Source organism: Palaemon carinicauda, chromosome 3 (assembly GCF_036898095.1).
Source record: "Palaemon carinicauda isolate YSFRI2023 chromosome 3, ASM3689809v2, whole genome shotgun sequence".
Taxonomy (NCBI): Eukaryota; Metazoa; Arthropoda; class Malacostraca; order Decapoda; family Palaemonidae; genus Palaemon; species Palaemon carinicauda.
The window spans coordinates 42764919-42780858 of record NC_090727.1 but is presented as its reverse complement, the minus strand read 5'-3'; the positions used below and the strand labels follow the sequence as shown (position 1 = coordinate 42780858).

The following is a 15940-nucleotide window of genomic DNA, read 5'->3' as shown; positions in this document are numbered from 1 at the left end:
GTTCTTAATTTGTAACTAATTTCCTAAATAAGAAAAGAGAAATAACCTCCAATGCGAATGAAAGATGTTCATTGCACACATGCATACATACATACATACATACATACTAATAGATATTAATCATGGCATTCATTATCTAATTCCATGATGTGAATTACGTGATTAATAGTTTAATTAATATGATTGCCCATTTCATCAGTCATTGATAGCGTATTTAGATTGCAATTTTGATTAATAAAAACTGAATTAAGCTTTTCATTGTGAATATAGTAGCAATAACTCAATAGACCTTTTAATTCTTGATAAAAACTGTCCCCTATTCAGTATCAAAATTAAATCTAAATTCGTATATTTCTTAGAAACAGTAATTCCTAATTTCATCTCTTCAGAAGTGCAAAAATAAAGTCTATTAAATCTTGTTTAAGATAAAAAAAAATGGCATTTCCTTAAGAATTTAAAAAAAAAATATGTATACATAATACTTGTTATACCTGGGCATACAAAATTAAATTTGGTCGTTTCAAGTGTGTTGAAAAACAATGAATTAATATACGGTATTCATATTTAATTGGGACCAATTAAAAGTTTTTAGGCTGGAAATGAAGGAGAGTGACTAGTTAAATGGCGCCATGGTGTTAGTGATGAATGGCTTGTGTAGGCTAATAGGCCTACATTTATGTAAGAAGAAAACACAATAATAATGAAAAAATATAGTGATACAATTAAGAATAAAGACAATAACTACATTAAATACATACCAGAAATATGAACAGGAGATGAGAATAGGCCTACAGTTTTTTTTTTAACCCTAACGATGACGGAGAAAGAAATATGAGGTTAAAACATTTAAGAAAAGATAATATCACAGCAAATACGAGGGAGTAATGTAAGCTGGGAAGGAAAAAACAGATGGGACTTTCCCTACGAAAAATCAACGTCCAAAATATATTCTTGAATCAGAAAAATCCCCTTGATGTTTTAGGCCAGGCCATTTCTTCACTCGATTTTTTTCTGTCAGTCAGGGAGAAACTTCTTCAAAATTAGCATTTATCTGTTTGCCTTTCTCATTTCCTAGTCCAGTCATTTTAGTCATATTTTAGTGAAATAAATGAAAAAATTCATAACAAGTTAAAATGTTGCACATGACTTCTTTAGACACTTAGAAATAACATATCAAACGTCCCCATTGATCCACCTTGAGCTTTGTCCGCCATCTTGGAAAATGGCCGCCAAATTTCCTTTTTTTGCTTTTTTCATGAAAACGGTTAGTCTGACGAAAATGACTATTCCGTACATTATTAAAGCTCACCAATCTTTCAACAAAAGAGGTTTCATACATATGTACTCTACAAGTGATAGTTTGCAAGCTATATCACGTTTTTGCGAGCACAATATTTTAAATTCGTACTTTTTTCCACACCACCCATGATGTAAAGTACGTAGGTGCGTGTTTTTTTTTTTTTTTTTTTTTTTTTAATGTGGTTTCCCCTTTAGGCCTAATCCACAACTATCTTGATATTCTCCTTGTCACATATACAATTTCTTACACTAAATCTGTGACCTTAACGTTTTCCTTGGACGCTCTAGCGGCTCCACTTTAGTAGAAGTAGATGGTAAAACACTTGATTTTGCCGTACCTGAATTATTGACTGGTTCTTCACAGCTAATTTCCTGTTGGTTTGCATGACATATTTCTTCTGGTTCACCAGATTCTTCATGATCTTCATTGTCACTTTCAGCAGTATCACGTGAGGGAGTCTCCAGTTCATCCATTAGTTCTTCCTCGGATTGGATTATAGAGTTTGAGCAAGAAAACCCTCGACAACATACACATACGATGGAACATTTTAGACCCCCTTTTACACAGCTGCAGTTTCGTACATAGTTCTTTGTGCATGTGCACGATATCAAATGTAGCAACTTCTCAGGTGCGGGTGGTAATTCTGTGGTGACAGGAACCAAGCCATCAGTGCCTTTTATCCATCCCCACTGGTCAGGGGGTAGTGGATTGCTCTGCCATAGTTGAACCTGATGGTACACAAGAAGAAAATGTTGTTTTGATGCTTCTGCTGTTGGGGGAAGTCTTTCAAGTTTTACTTTCCCTTTACAACGTACTGTTGCTCTCCTAAAGCACTTCAATCGAAATTCTTCATCAGGACCTCCATATAGGGCAATAAGTAACTTCTCTCCTGCATCACCCACTGATTTCTGTGTTGATGTCTTGCTATTAAATACATCTACTGTACATGCTTTCTTAGACTTTCTTTGTTCTGTAAAAGTCTGAATAGTTTAAGCTTCCCTTGTCCGAAGAGAGACGAAACTGTGTCACACCCACTGGCAGCATGAATGAAAAGAATGTAATCCTTTAGTGAACCAAGTGAAGTTTGTAGATCAGAAGAATTGTAGTGTCGGGCAGGCACTTTTCCACGACCAGGTTTCAAGAAAGTAATATCTCTGCTTTCTGGTGTCAGTGCAGTCAGAAGTATAAGAAGGTCAACATCTCCAACAACAGCGATGGTGCTCTCAGAGTTCAAACACTCTCGTATGGCTGTCTGTATAATTAATAAATCTGCATCATCAGGTGCTTGTTTCACCGAGATACCATTTTCAGCTAGTTTTCTGGACAAGGGCTCTGGCAAAGCTGTGTCCTGTCATCATTTTGTCTGTAGATTTAGGTGCATAAACTGTCTCCCACACTTCTTTTAATCCACTACCGGCCATGATTTACCCAATAGAACCCATAAATGACATTAAGAGATGAAAACCACCTAGTCGCACGAAAACATTACCTAAATTCAAACTGTTTTCAGTAGAGGACACAATCTCTCTTGCCTTCCAATATAGTGGCTGGTCAAAAGTAACACATGTCACACTCTTACTCGCTTTTCTACATGAATCAGATGCAAAATGTAACACGCTGTTTATTGCATCAGAAGAGGTAGCCTTTAAATCAAGGAAAGGCAAGAAGCAAATGGACGTCATATCAAAGTCCTCACTATTATTGATAGCATCCATAAATCCATTCCAGTGTGAAATATCCTTAAATTTCATCCACTTCCCACTCAACCATAGCAAATGACAAAATGACGTAATTTTTTCACTAGGATTTGATGTAAGTTTCTTTAGATCCTCAATTTCAATCCTTTTCAGTCCACTTTCACTATGACTTGTGAAGGATTTCACTGTTACAGATAAACACGAAGAAATTTCTCTAGCAGATGGCATTTTTTTCAGTCTTTCAATTACTTCTGGTTTGATCATTGAGCCTGCTGGTGTTACACATTCAATGGCTCCCATGCAGTGAAATGTGTGAAACCCATCTATTGTGTGCACATCAAAATCTGCATTATCAAAAACAAACTGCATGAAACTATCAGGCAAAATATTAGGAGGGGTAGTTTTCATACAAGATGCTTCAAAGAGTTGTGCTTCATTATATCCAGTAGAGAATCCCAGTTTATGTAAAATATGTACCAGGAGTCTTGATCCAAATTTCCTGTGTACGTAAACAGCTACTCCGAGTAGGATCGGAGAGACAAATGTTCTTGGACGGACTGCTTGTAGGATTGAATGAGCTATAGCAGAGCATACCCTGTGTTTGTTGTCTGTATCTCCCTTTCCTCCTTTTTCAATTATTTCATGTCATAAAACTTGAAGAGAATCAGGTATGTTGTTTTCAACATTATTAAAGAGTCCCTCAGGAGAAGGATAGTTGCTGGAGTCGTACACCTTTGACTTGATGTCCTCTTTAATAATAGTTGCTGCAGTTCTAACAATCCTCATTCGCTCTTCTTTCTCACAATGGAGTTTTTCATTATACCAAGAATTACATAGCAATTTATCTCCTGATTTGCGGAAACATACAATGGGAATCTTACTTTGGAGGGTAGTTATGATAACATCATTTCCATACTTTTCCTTGTAATTTGGGTTTCAGATAGCTTCCACTTGTCCTGCAAGATTAGTTCTGATGCATCACATCTAACAATTCCTGCAAAGTAAATTGACAGTCATCACTGTCTTCCATATATGAACAAACTTTCTCTAAGACAGTTTCTATATCTTCATCATCGGGTCGTCCACGTTTACCTGACGGATTTAAGTGTTGCTTCGAAAAAAACTTGGAGCTACATGACCTATGGTATCTTGCTTCTTCTGCAACCAAACAATGAACACCAACTATAATTGCTTCTATTTTTTTGCCCCAGTCATCATTACGATTGATGCATTTATCCAGCACATTTTTTCCAAAGTCTAAGGTCATTATTCTACTAACTACTTGCCGTCTATGGAGGGGTTTTTTCTTTTCCTCTTTTTCACAGCACTCTTGAAAACAAGATATACACCTTTTCTTGAAATCAAACACAGTTTCTTTTGATCTAATTTTCTGTTTAATAGGTGGCCCTGTTTCCTCCTGGTCAGTTGTATCTTTTTTATAAACGGCTTTTATACTCTTTTCTCTAGTATAGTCTTTTCTGCATTTTATGTGCACTTGAATAGTTGATAAATTAACCCACTTTTGTCACTTATCATCTCTTCTTTTCTTACTTGCTTCAACAAGTGTCGACATACCTTTCTTAACACAAACATTTTTCACTTTCTATTAAGCGTTCTTCGCAAAGTACATATAATTCACTTTGATCTGTGGTTCCTTCCATTTTTAAAGTATATTCTGAATGAAAACAAAACAAAAAGGATAACCATATAGAAAATACTATAGTGCAAAAAAAAAAAAAAGCCAAGTATCAGATCAAAAGCAAGTGAATAAATTCACATGGGCATGCTCACACAATTTAATATGGTTACAAATCCGAGAATATCATTAAAACTATCATTCATAGCAAAAAAATGCATTGAACATCTTTTGTATAAAATATTATGGTGAACAATAATGTATAAGGCAATTATTTTCCTAAGATCAATGGTTTCCATGGAAATAGCGAAAAACTGAAATTTGGCGGCCATTTTCCATGATGGCGGATGAAGCTCAGGGTGGACGGATGGGGACTTTTGATGTGTTATTTCTAATTGTCTGTAGAAAACATTCACCAATTTTCAGCTTGTTATGAATTTTTTCATTTTTATTTCCTAATTTGACTGGACTAGTTAATTAAAGATGTTGCCAAATTTGAAACATGACAGTCTCATGCATGAGGCCGAGCCTCCACTATAGGCCTAATGCTGAAATGTGTCCTATATGTGAATATCTCAGTCAATTTTGTTACATAATGATTTATAAGTATTTCTTATGAAAGAAAGAAAGAAAAAATATATTAGTGAAACCAATTATTAACTCAAAAGATTCAAAATCAATTATTAAATAGGAAAATTCTCATTTGAACCGAAATACTGTTGGATTTAAGTATCGGGAACATCAATGATCACATCAAATATCTTATCATTCTGTCATTAGTTTCATTCAAGTCAAACTTCTCTCTCTCTCTCTCTCTCTCTCTCTCTCTCTCTCTCTCTCTCTCTCTCTCTCTCTCTCTCTCTCTCTCTCATTACTAAGTATAAAACAAGTCTCCTTATAATAAGAATCAGTTGAAGAAGAGGAGACATTTCTAAATCATAAAGGAGGATTTTCTAGCATATAAGATGACTCCTCATTAACAACTGCCTGGCAATATGCCGGACTGGGGTTTGCGACCCACTCAACCTTTATAGTTTCATGTGGTGTCTGCAACCTCACCATCCTTGCAAGCTAAGGATGGGGTGTTTGAGGGAACCTTTAGGTCTACCTGCTGAGTCATCATTAACCATCCCCTGGCCTTCCCTGGTCCTAGCTTGGGTGAAGAAGGGACTTGGGCGCTGATCATGTGTGTATAGGGTCAGTCTCTAGGGCATTGTCACTGTCTCCTGCCACTGTCATTCGTGAGTAACCTCTAAACACACAGAGAAAAATAAGGTTTTTATATTTCTAGTATAAAATCAGCTAATCTCTTAAGGAAAGTACAGCCCTACTCTCTCTCTCTCTCTCTCTCTCTCTCTCTCTCTCTCTCTCTCTCTCTCTCTCTCTCTCTCTCTCTCTCTCTCTCTCTCTCTCTCGCTCTCTCTCTCTCTCTCGCTCTCTCTCTCTCTCTCTCATATCCAGAGACCTTTGTTTAGACTTCCGTCCTTCCCCAAGCACACACATTCATGCACATACACAATTATGTTTCCTATTTACCTAAAGGCAAAGAATCAACGGATAATTGCATTTAAGAACAAAGGAATAGCAGACAAAGAGTTATCAAATGTGTGTGTAAAAGAGAGAGAGAGAGAGAGAGAGAGAGAGAGAGAGAGAGAGAGAGAGAGAGAGAGAGAGAGAGAGACAGAGAGAGAATTAAATCCCATATATACCCTATAATGCTAAAGCGTAGTTTCTTGTTAGTCTCACTTGTTGCCAAATGTAAATGGAAAGGCTAATGTAGTATCAGTGTTATTAAGGGGAAATGAAGGTGTTCGGAGGAAATCTGGCATCGCTGCTCAACGCTCACTCGAATCATACGGTTTTTTTTTTAATATAAATATATATATTTTGTTCATAATGTGACATTTCTATTATATCATTTGTATAATGTTTTTATTTATTATAAAATCCAAATTTTCAAATATATTCAAAATTATAGACCTATTAAAGTCTATAGAAGCTGAAATATCAACAATCCTTTGTTGATGGTATCAGCCTTGCATAAACACACGCACGCACACACATTTACTGTTGCAAGTTGCTCCTTGCAACGGACCGTGGGTGTTAGTTGCAAGTTTCAATGTCCTCCTTTGAAGTCTCTAACCCTTTCCCAAGAACCCTCTTGGGGTTGAGGAAGAAGAGTCGATGACGGTTCATTGTTTAATAATCAGATACCCAGATTACAAGGGCCTGCAATAGGCTCCGCACGTCTTTATAACTGCGCGGGAAAACATATCGTACACACGGATCCCACATGCCCCTCCAAGATTGACATGTAATAATTACAACAATTACACTGCAATCTGATAATTATCAAATGGGGTAAATCAGTAACAAAACAGATAGGATGCACAATGTAGCATCTAGCTACACAAAAATAATCAGAGTAAATAAATCAATAATTGCTTAATAAAATGGGTCGAATTGGCATAATATAAATGGATCAACTGCATACTGCAAACATAGCCATACAAGAAAAAATTAAAACATTCACAGAACAAAGCAATGTGAGCAACACTATCAGATGTATAGTATAGCATGAATTATCAATAATTCTTTAAAAAAAAAGAAAAAAAAAAAAATCCATAATAACACGTGGACAAGGAAATCATATATTTATAGGCTAGCAGTACACAAAAGCAATGACAATTACATATTATTTAACAAATTCAGTGAGCCAGCCAGGTTCTTTCCTGGAACGTTGTGGTCTCGTAGCACGGGGTAGGCTGGGTGTGGGGGAGCTAGACCTGGGCGGGCTCTCACTGCTGCTGTCAGCTGGTGTGGTGCTAGGGGTTGGGTCAGACGGTGGGCTGGGCGTGGGACAAGCTATCTGTCTCTTTAAATGTTTTCTGTTGCGCAATGATAACCTTCCACTCCCGTCAAGCCTTACTGTGTACTGCCGGTATGGGTGATGGGAGATGATGACACCTGATCTGTCCCACCTTTTAGTCCCGGGATCTTGAATCCTAACCTGGGTGCCCACATGCAATGGAGTCATGTTGCAAGAGCGTTGTCTTGGTGATTGGGGAAATCTGTCACTAGACGATGCCATCAATATTTCCCGCTGTCGAAGGGTTCTTCTCCAGTGGCGATCTACCTTATACTGCTGTCTTGCTGTAGGAACACCATCACGAAGTGCTCTTCCTGTTGCTAGTTGAGCTGGTGACTTGCCTATCTCTCTCAAGGGCGTATTCAGGTATTGCAGCATTGCCTGTGTGCACCTGTCGTTGTCCAAACTACCGTTGGCCCCCGTGTTCGAGCGGATGATTCTTTTGGCGGATTTCACAGCAGCCTCTGCCCTCCCATTTGACTGTGGATAATGAGCAGATGAAAGGCGGACGGTAACCCTCCATTTCTTAAGAAAGTCCATCATCTCCTCACTAGCCAAGTTAGTGCCTCCATCAGTGGAGAGTTGCTCGGGAGCCCCCCACCTGGAAAAGTAGCCACGTAGTTTCGCTATAATTTTGTTGGAACCAGTTCCCTTGGGGAAATGCGCTATTTCTAGCCAACCCGTCAGTCTGTCAGCGTAGGCCAAATAAACTTGTCCTTCGAGTTGAAAGAGATCAGCCACCGTCTGCTGGAAGGGGTACTCAGGGGGAGGGGTAACAATCATGACTTCTGGCGGTGAAGAGGGCGTGTGCAGGTTGCAGACATCACAGGAAGCTCGGCATTGTTCCAAGTCGCCTGCTATTCCAGGCCAATACACGGTTGCTCTTGCACGACGTAACATCGAATCTAGCCCTTGATGGCTGGCATGCAGGTTCCTTGCTACTTTATTACGTAATGAGTCAGGTATCACTAATCTCACTGCCCCCTCCTCATGGGTATATGTCACCATACTTTGTGCAGCAGCCAACCTGTCCCTTACGCTGTAGAAGGGTCGAAGACACTGTAGTTCTTGGGATTTTTGCTTAGGCCAGTCCCCAGCACGGACTCTTGCGAGCAACAACTGGTATACGGGATCATTATTTGCTGCGTCCATGACCATCTCTTCGTCCATTGTAATACCGTCATCTTGGCTCAATACAGCTACTGTTGCTGCTGCTACCGCCGCGGAGATATCTTCTTCTTGTATGGTGTCCTCCTTATCTGGGACTGCCGTTAGGGAGGGGTACCGAGATAGAAAATCGGCTGCTGAATTCCACTTTCCTGGCAGGTACTTTATTGTGAACTTATATTGCAGAGTCTTTTCTTTAAGGCGGAATAACCTTGGGTTCACCACATCTGTGAGGGCCCTATCCCCCAAAAGCTTCACTAGTGGGCGGTGGTCTGTTACGATAATGAGGGAGGGGCATCCCAACAGAAACAATCTTGCTTTCCGTAGACACCAGGCCACTGCCAAAGCTTCTCCTTCCACTGCTGCGTATCCGGATTCGGCAGCAGACAGGTGACGACTCCCACACAGAGCCAGCCGCCAACCCCCTTTGCAACAAAAAGGGGTCTCTAGGGAGGTACAACCACAGTACTGTTGCAGGACAACGAAACCTATACCTTCCCTACTCCAATCTGTGATTACTGCTGTAGGCCTAGTCTTGTCGTAATACCGTAGTCCATCCTTTGCCAGCCGACAAATAATATCCTGAGCCTGTCGGAACTTGTGTTGCAGTTGTTCGTCCCAATATACCTTCTTTCCTGTAGATTTCTTCAGTAGTTCCCGGAAGGGCTCCATGAGGGGCGCGGTGGCCAAAAAGGGTGCCAGCTGGTTGACGAAACCATACCAGGATCTGATATCCGTAACTGATGGTTGGGCTGGCATGGGAAAGTCTCTTATGGCAGCCAACCTTTCACTTGTAGGCTCATACGAGTCCCACCCCAGGTGAAAACCAACAAAGGTAGCCTCTCTCCTACAAAATGAGAACTTTTCTGGTTTTAGGGTAATGCCTTTCTTCGCGCAGGTAGCCAGGAAATCAAAGGTGTGCCAAAAGGCTCCCTCAACACTTATGTCATGCAGAAGGGTGTCGTCTACACACTTGTACTTGCGAGGAATATCCATAATTGCGTCATCAAACCGTCGAGTGTAGGCATCGGAAGCTGCACAATGGCCCATCGGGGTGCGACGATACTGGTATCTGCCCCATGGGGTTATGAAAGTTGTCAGTCTTCGGCTGTCCTCATCCAACTCCACCTGGTGGAAACCCCAGAACGCATCTGCAACAGTCTTATAGCTTCGAACAGGTACACCAGATACTATATCAAAGGGTGCTGGTGTATGGTGCGTTTCCCTCTTGCAACATGCATTTAAGCGCTGATAATCCACTGTCCTCCTCGGGTGGCCATCCTTTTTGGCCACTACTACCATTCTGGCGCACCACTCTGTGGCCTCCCCCGGTGGTACTGGCTGGATGATGCCCCTACGTACGTCCTCCTCCAGCTGAGCCTTGACTTCATCTTCCCAGTGCTTTGGGACCGCTGCAGGTGTGTGGCAAGCATAGGGTATGGCCCCGGTGACGAGGTGGATGCGGTGGGGTGGGCCCTCCATAACTGGGAGGGGTGACTTGGAGGTGTTGAAGGTTGTCGCCGAAAAACGTTGGAGTAGCCAATCTTGAAGTAAGGGAACGTTTTCTTCCAGCGGGGGGAATGGTAACACTGTCGGACGTGAGAGATCCACCTCCTCTACTGTATCAACGGTGGCAACACTGGCGAGATGATAGGGGAACGTAGCTGGGACTAGACCCAACTCTTTACACATTGACAATGACAAGTATAAATTTGTTGCAGAATTCACGAAGAAAATCTCCTGCATAGAGGATCGACCATTTAATGATACACAACACTTAGTTGCCCCTAAACACTTCAAACGAATGCCTGCAACATCTCTCAGCGTCTGCTGCTTTTCAACTTTCGCGGGGTCGAGGTGCAGCAGCTGCAACAGCTCGCTGCCAGCGACGCAAACCTGGGCCCCCGTATCGGCAACGGCGGTGGTGGGTACACACTCCCTCCCCCCCGGCACTGACACTGATACATTCAATAACGGTTGTCCCGCAACGGCGGTAGATGCAATCACTACAGCACTAGATACTTCTGGCAGGACCTTACGTTTGCCCCTACAGCATTTCTTCAAATGCCCCACTTTCTGGCAATTATAACAAGTAACACCTTTGGCCAAACACGAATTCTTATCGGAGTGCGAACTGCCACAGTTGCCGCACCTCGTTGGCGGCGTACGATGCACAGCACGGTGGATAGTGGCGGCTGCACACTCCCCCTCCTCCGTGACGTTGGCTGCCTCGACTGGCGGATAACTTGAAATTTGGCGGGAAATTTTCCCGCTCTCACCTACATCCCTAACCGCAGCTTCAAATGCTATGCACTGTGCCCTGAGGGCGTCTACGCTATCATACCTATGATAACTTTGAAAAATTTCTCTTTTAAGCACTAAATTATTCAACCCTACCATCACTTTACGCAATAGCATATATTCAGACAGATCGGAATTACACTGTGGGCACTCGAACTTGCAATCTAGAGCTAACTGAGAACACCTTTGAAAATACACATTGATAGGCTCATCCGTGGCCTGAACATCATTAAAGAATTCGCTCCATAGCACTGCTTGGTTGGATGACCGTAGTACTAGCTTTTCAATGCTATCTAATGCCTCCTTGGGGCTCACACATGACCATTGGGCCGCTGAGAACTTTGCATCTAAAGCTCTCTGTAGAGCTGGCACACACAGAAGACGGATGTGCATGACGGCCTCCAAACTAGGCCACCTGTTCAGGTGTATCCAGCACTCCATAGACCGCCTCCATGTCCTGAACGCCGCTGAAGACATTTCCACATCACACTTCTCAGGAGCTGAAGCATTGGACACACGTGGCACTCTGGCTACCGGCAGGTTAGCCACCTGGGTTTGCAGTGCAATGATAGCTTGTTGCTGGGAGATAATGGTGTCGCGGGCCTGACGAAGTGACGGAGTTGCGATGGCCCTCCTGGAGGGCGTTGCAAGACGAGGTCTAATAGGTGGTGCCATCCTGATCTACGCTCCACAGGCGTAGGTTCATATCTCACTGCGCCATCTTGGGGTTGAGGAAGAAGAGTCGATGACGGTTCATTGTTTAATAATCAGATACCCAGATTACAAGGGCCTGCAATAGGCTCCGCACGTCTTTATAACTGCGCGGGAAAACATATCGTACACACGGATCCCACAAACCCTTTATTTCTCCCAGTGTGACCGTCCCATCCCCGCTTCTCCTCCTTCCCTTCCGTCTCTCTCTCCTATCCTATCCAACCCTGCCACTTCACTAGACTAACTGCAATAGAAATAATTGTCGTTCCCGGGTAATAATGCCCAGATTATTCAAATAATGGAGGAAACCTACATAGAAAACAATGGTGTAGGCCTAGTGTTACGTATCAAATCCATTCACTTTATCCGAATCGCGCAGTAGACTTATTTGGTGTTCGGTTGTCTTCAATTCTAACTTCGACTCTGCATAAGTAGTTATCATATAAAAAGATAGGCGGTTTCAAGAATAGAATAGCCATATTCGAATCAAGTAACTAAGAAATACACTAAAATAAAGCACAAGTTACTAAAATAAAACTATAATTTACAGATTTAAATTTAAATTCTAAAAACGAAGCCGATGCCAACTTAAATCAAACGATTGAACTCGGAGGCGAAAAATCTTTTGAGTTCGTTCGTCGTGTGCTTCATTGGTGTTTAATCTCTCTCTCTCTCTCTCTCTCTCTCTCTCTCTCTCTCTCTCTCTCTCTCTCTCTTATTATTAATCATAAAACAAGTCTCCTTTTAGTAAAAATCCGATTAAGAAGAAACGTTCCTTAATCATAATGGAGGAAATATTGTTAATAGGACAGAGGCTGGTTTACAAGCAGTTTATGGAGTCTTGGTGCGAGACTATGTAGTCCCTCCCCTAAAAGATTGATAAGAGAGATTTTGTGTCATGATGAATTAGGTGCAATGTACATGTTCCAAAGTAACTATCCTCGTCCAGGGATAGAGGATAGGTATCTAGCCTCACCTGACTCGTGCACACTCACAGAGGCCTTATTACTACCTATCCTTTTCGCATCTGTCCCTTACACATCACAACTTTGGGAATGTCACGATTAACAGCCTTTGGGGAAAGACAATTAATTCAACACCTCTATTACTCTTGTTTACTGTCTGGCAATCTGCCGGACTGGGGTTCGAGACCCTATCGACCTTTATAGTTTCTTGTGGTGTCTGCAACCCCACCATCCTTGCGAGCTAAGGATGGGAGGTTTGAGGGAACCTATAGGTCTACATGCTGAGTCATGAGCCATTGCCTGGCCCTCCCTGGTCCTGGCTTGGGTGGAGAGGGGACTTGGGCGCTGATCATATGTGTAAAGGTCAGTCTGTAGGACATTGTCACTGACCTTTACCTGTGCCATTCATGAGCAACCTTTAAACGCTTAGAGGAAAATAAGGCTTTTATGATCCTGGCATCGTATTAGGCAGCTTAATATAGTAAAAGACACCCAAGCTCTCAAAGAGAGTATAGACCTAGTCTCTCTCTCTCTCTCTCTCTCTCTCTTCTTAGACACACAATTACATTTCATATATACCCATAAATATCGGATAATGCTATTCAAAAGCAAAGGAATTGCAGAAAAAGTTATTAAATATGAGAGAGAGAGAGAGAGAGAGAGAGAGAGAGAGAGAGAGAGAGAGAGAGAGAGAGAGAGAGAGAGAATTAAATCCCATATATACCCTATAATGCTAAAGCGTAGTTTCTTGTTAGTCTCACTTGTTGCCAAATGTAAATGGAACGTCTTATGCAGTATCAGTGTTATTAAGGTAATTAAAGGTGTCAGGAGGAAATTTGGCATCGCTGCTCATCGCTCACTCAAATCATTAGGTTTTTTAATATAAATATTTTTATTTTGTTCACAATGTGTCATTTATTGTTATTTTTATTATATTTACCATCTATATAATGTTCATATATATTATAAAATGCAAATTTTCAAATATATTCAAAATTATAGACCTATTAAAGTCTAGAAAAGCTGGAACATTAGGAATCCTCTGTTGAAGGTTTTAGCCTTGAACAAACACACGCACGCACACTCACATTTATAATAGCAAGTTGCTACACACCAGTCCTTCCCGTACCCTATCAAGTCCCTCCCCTATCCTACATTTTCCCTTCTCCTCTTTCCTACCCTGACCCTCGGGTAATTATGCTCAAAATATTCAGATAATAAAGGAAATGTACATAAAAAAGCAAATACGTAGGCCTAGTTTTACTTAATCGGCAAGTAGACGTCTTTAGTGTTCGAATGTCTTTAATTCTAACTTCGACTCTGCATAATTATATCATGGTAAAAGTTTTATTATATGGAATATGCATCTGAAAATCAAGAAACTTAGGCCTACTCTTAAGTAAAGCACGAAATTCTCAAAAAAAGTTATGATTAACGACACTAAATGCAAGATTCGTAAACTAAGCCGATGCCAAATGAAATCGAACGAAAATTCTTCCGTTATGAAGACGTATTATTATTATTATTATTATTATCAAATGCTAAGCTACAACCCTAGTTGGAAAAGCAGGATGCTATAAGCCCAGGGACTCCATCAGGAAAAATAGCCCAGTGAGGAAAGGAAACAAGGAAAAATAAAATATTTTAAGAATAGTAACAACATTAAAATTAATATTTCCTATATCAACTTTAAAAACTATAACAAAACAAGAGGAAGAGAAACTAGATAGAATAGTGTGCCCGAGTGTACCCTCAAGCAAGAGAACTCTAACCCAAGACAGTGGAAGGCCATGGTACAGAGGCTATGGCACTACCCAAGACTAGAGAACAAAGGTTTGATTTTGGAGTGTCCTTCTCCTAGAAGAGCTGCTTGCCATAGCTGAAGAGTCTCTTTTACCCTTACCAAGAGGAAAGTAGCCACTGAACAATTACAGTGCAGTAGTTAACCCTTGAGAGAAGAAGAATAGTTTGGTAATCTCAGTGTTGTCAGGTGTATGAGGACAGATGAGAATCTGTTAAGAATAGGCCAGACTATTCGGTGTCTGTGTAGGCAAAAGGAAAGAACCGTAACCAGAGAGAAGGGTCCTAAGTAGTACTGTCTGGCCAGTCAAAGGACCCCATAACTCTCTAGAAGTAGTATCTCAACGGGCGGTTGGTGCCCTGGCTAACATACTACCAGAAATGACCCTGAGACTCTGACATCGTAAGGGCAGAACAGCTTACTCCAGATAATTGGATACACACTAAAATGTTGTGTAGTCATTTACCTTTTTACTAATTTCATTTATTATTAACTATAAAATATTTCAGTTTTACTTTTCCGTCATATTAAATGGAACAGTGAGACTAGAGGAACAAAATAAGTATCATTGTTCAAGCAAACAAGCGCCACTAGCTAGGCCTATGTTCTCATGCAACCTGCAGCATCACACTACACCGGTTAAATGTTTTCTTAGGTTTTACTTACATTAATTATTTGAATATTTTTCGTTATTATTGTTCGAAAATAGAAAATTAAATTGAAAGTTTTAAGCTTAAAACGAAGATTTAACTACTGGTTTACTGTAGACTGTCATTCGTGTGATCTTGACCAAGTGATATGTATACGAGTTGCTATCTATCTCTCTCTCTCTCTCTCTCTCTCTCTCTCTCTCTCTCCATTAACCCGTTTCCCTCACTCCATTCACCCATTACCCTCACCCCATTAACCCGTTTCCCTCACCCTATTCACCCATTACCCTCGACCTATTCACCCATTACCGTCACCCTATTTACCCATTACCCTCACCCCATTCATCTAATACCATCACCCCATTAACCCATTTCCCTCACCCCATTCACCCACTACCCTCACCCAATTCACCCATTACCCTCACACCATTCACCTATTACCCTCACCCAATTCACCCATTTCCCTCACCCCATTCACCCATTACCTTATTCACCCGTTTCCTTCACTCCATTCACCCATTACCCTCACCCTATTTACCCATTACCCTCACACCATTAACCCAGTACCCTCACCCAGTTCACCCATTACCCTCACCCTATTCACCCATTACCCTCATCACATAAACCCATTTCCCTCACACCATTAACCCATTACCCTCTCCCCATTCACCCACTATCCTCATCACATAAACCCATTTCCATCACCCTATTCACCCATCACCCTCACCCTATTTACCCATTACCGTCACCCCATTCATCTAATACCATCACCCCATTAACCCATTTCCCTCACCCCATTCACCCACTACCCTCACCCTCTTCACCCATTACCCTTACTCA

At 41.2% G+C, this 15940-nt stretch overlaps 1 long non-coding RNA gene across 1 annotated transcript in view; it reads right to left on the bottom strand.

Annotated features, from left to right (window-relative positions):
- LOC137638257 (uncharacterized) overlaps positions 1-15940 on the bottom strand; it is a 346783-nt gene that overhangs the window by 142232 nt on the left and 188611 nt on the right. The gene's annotated exons all lie outside the window — the stretch shown is intronic.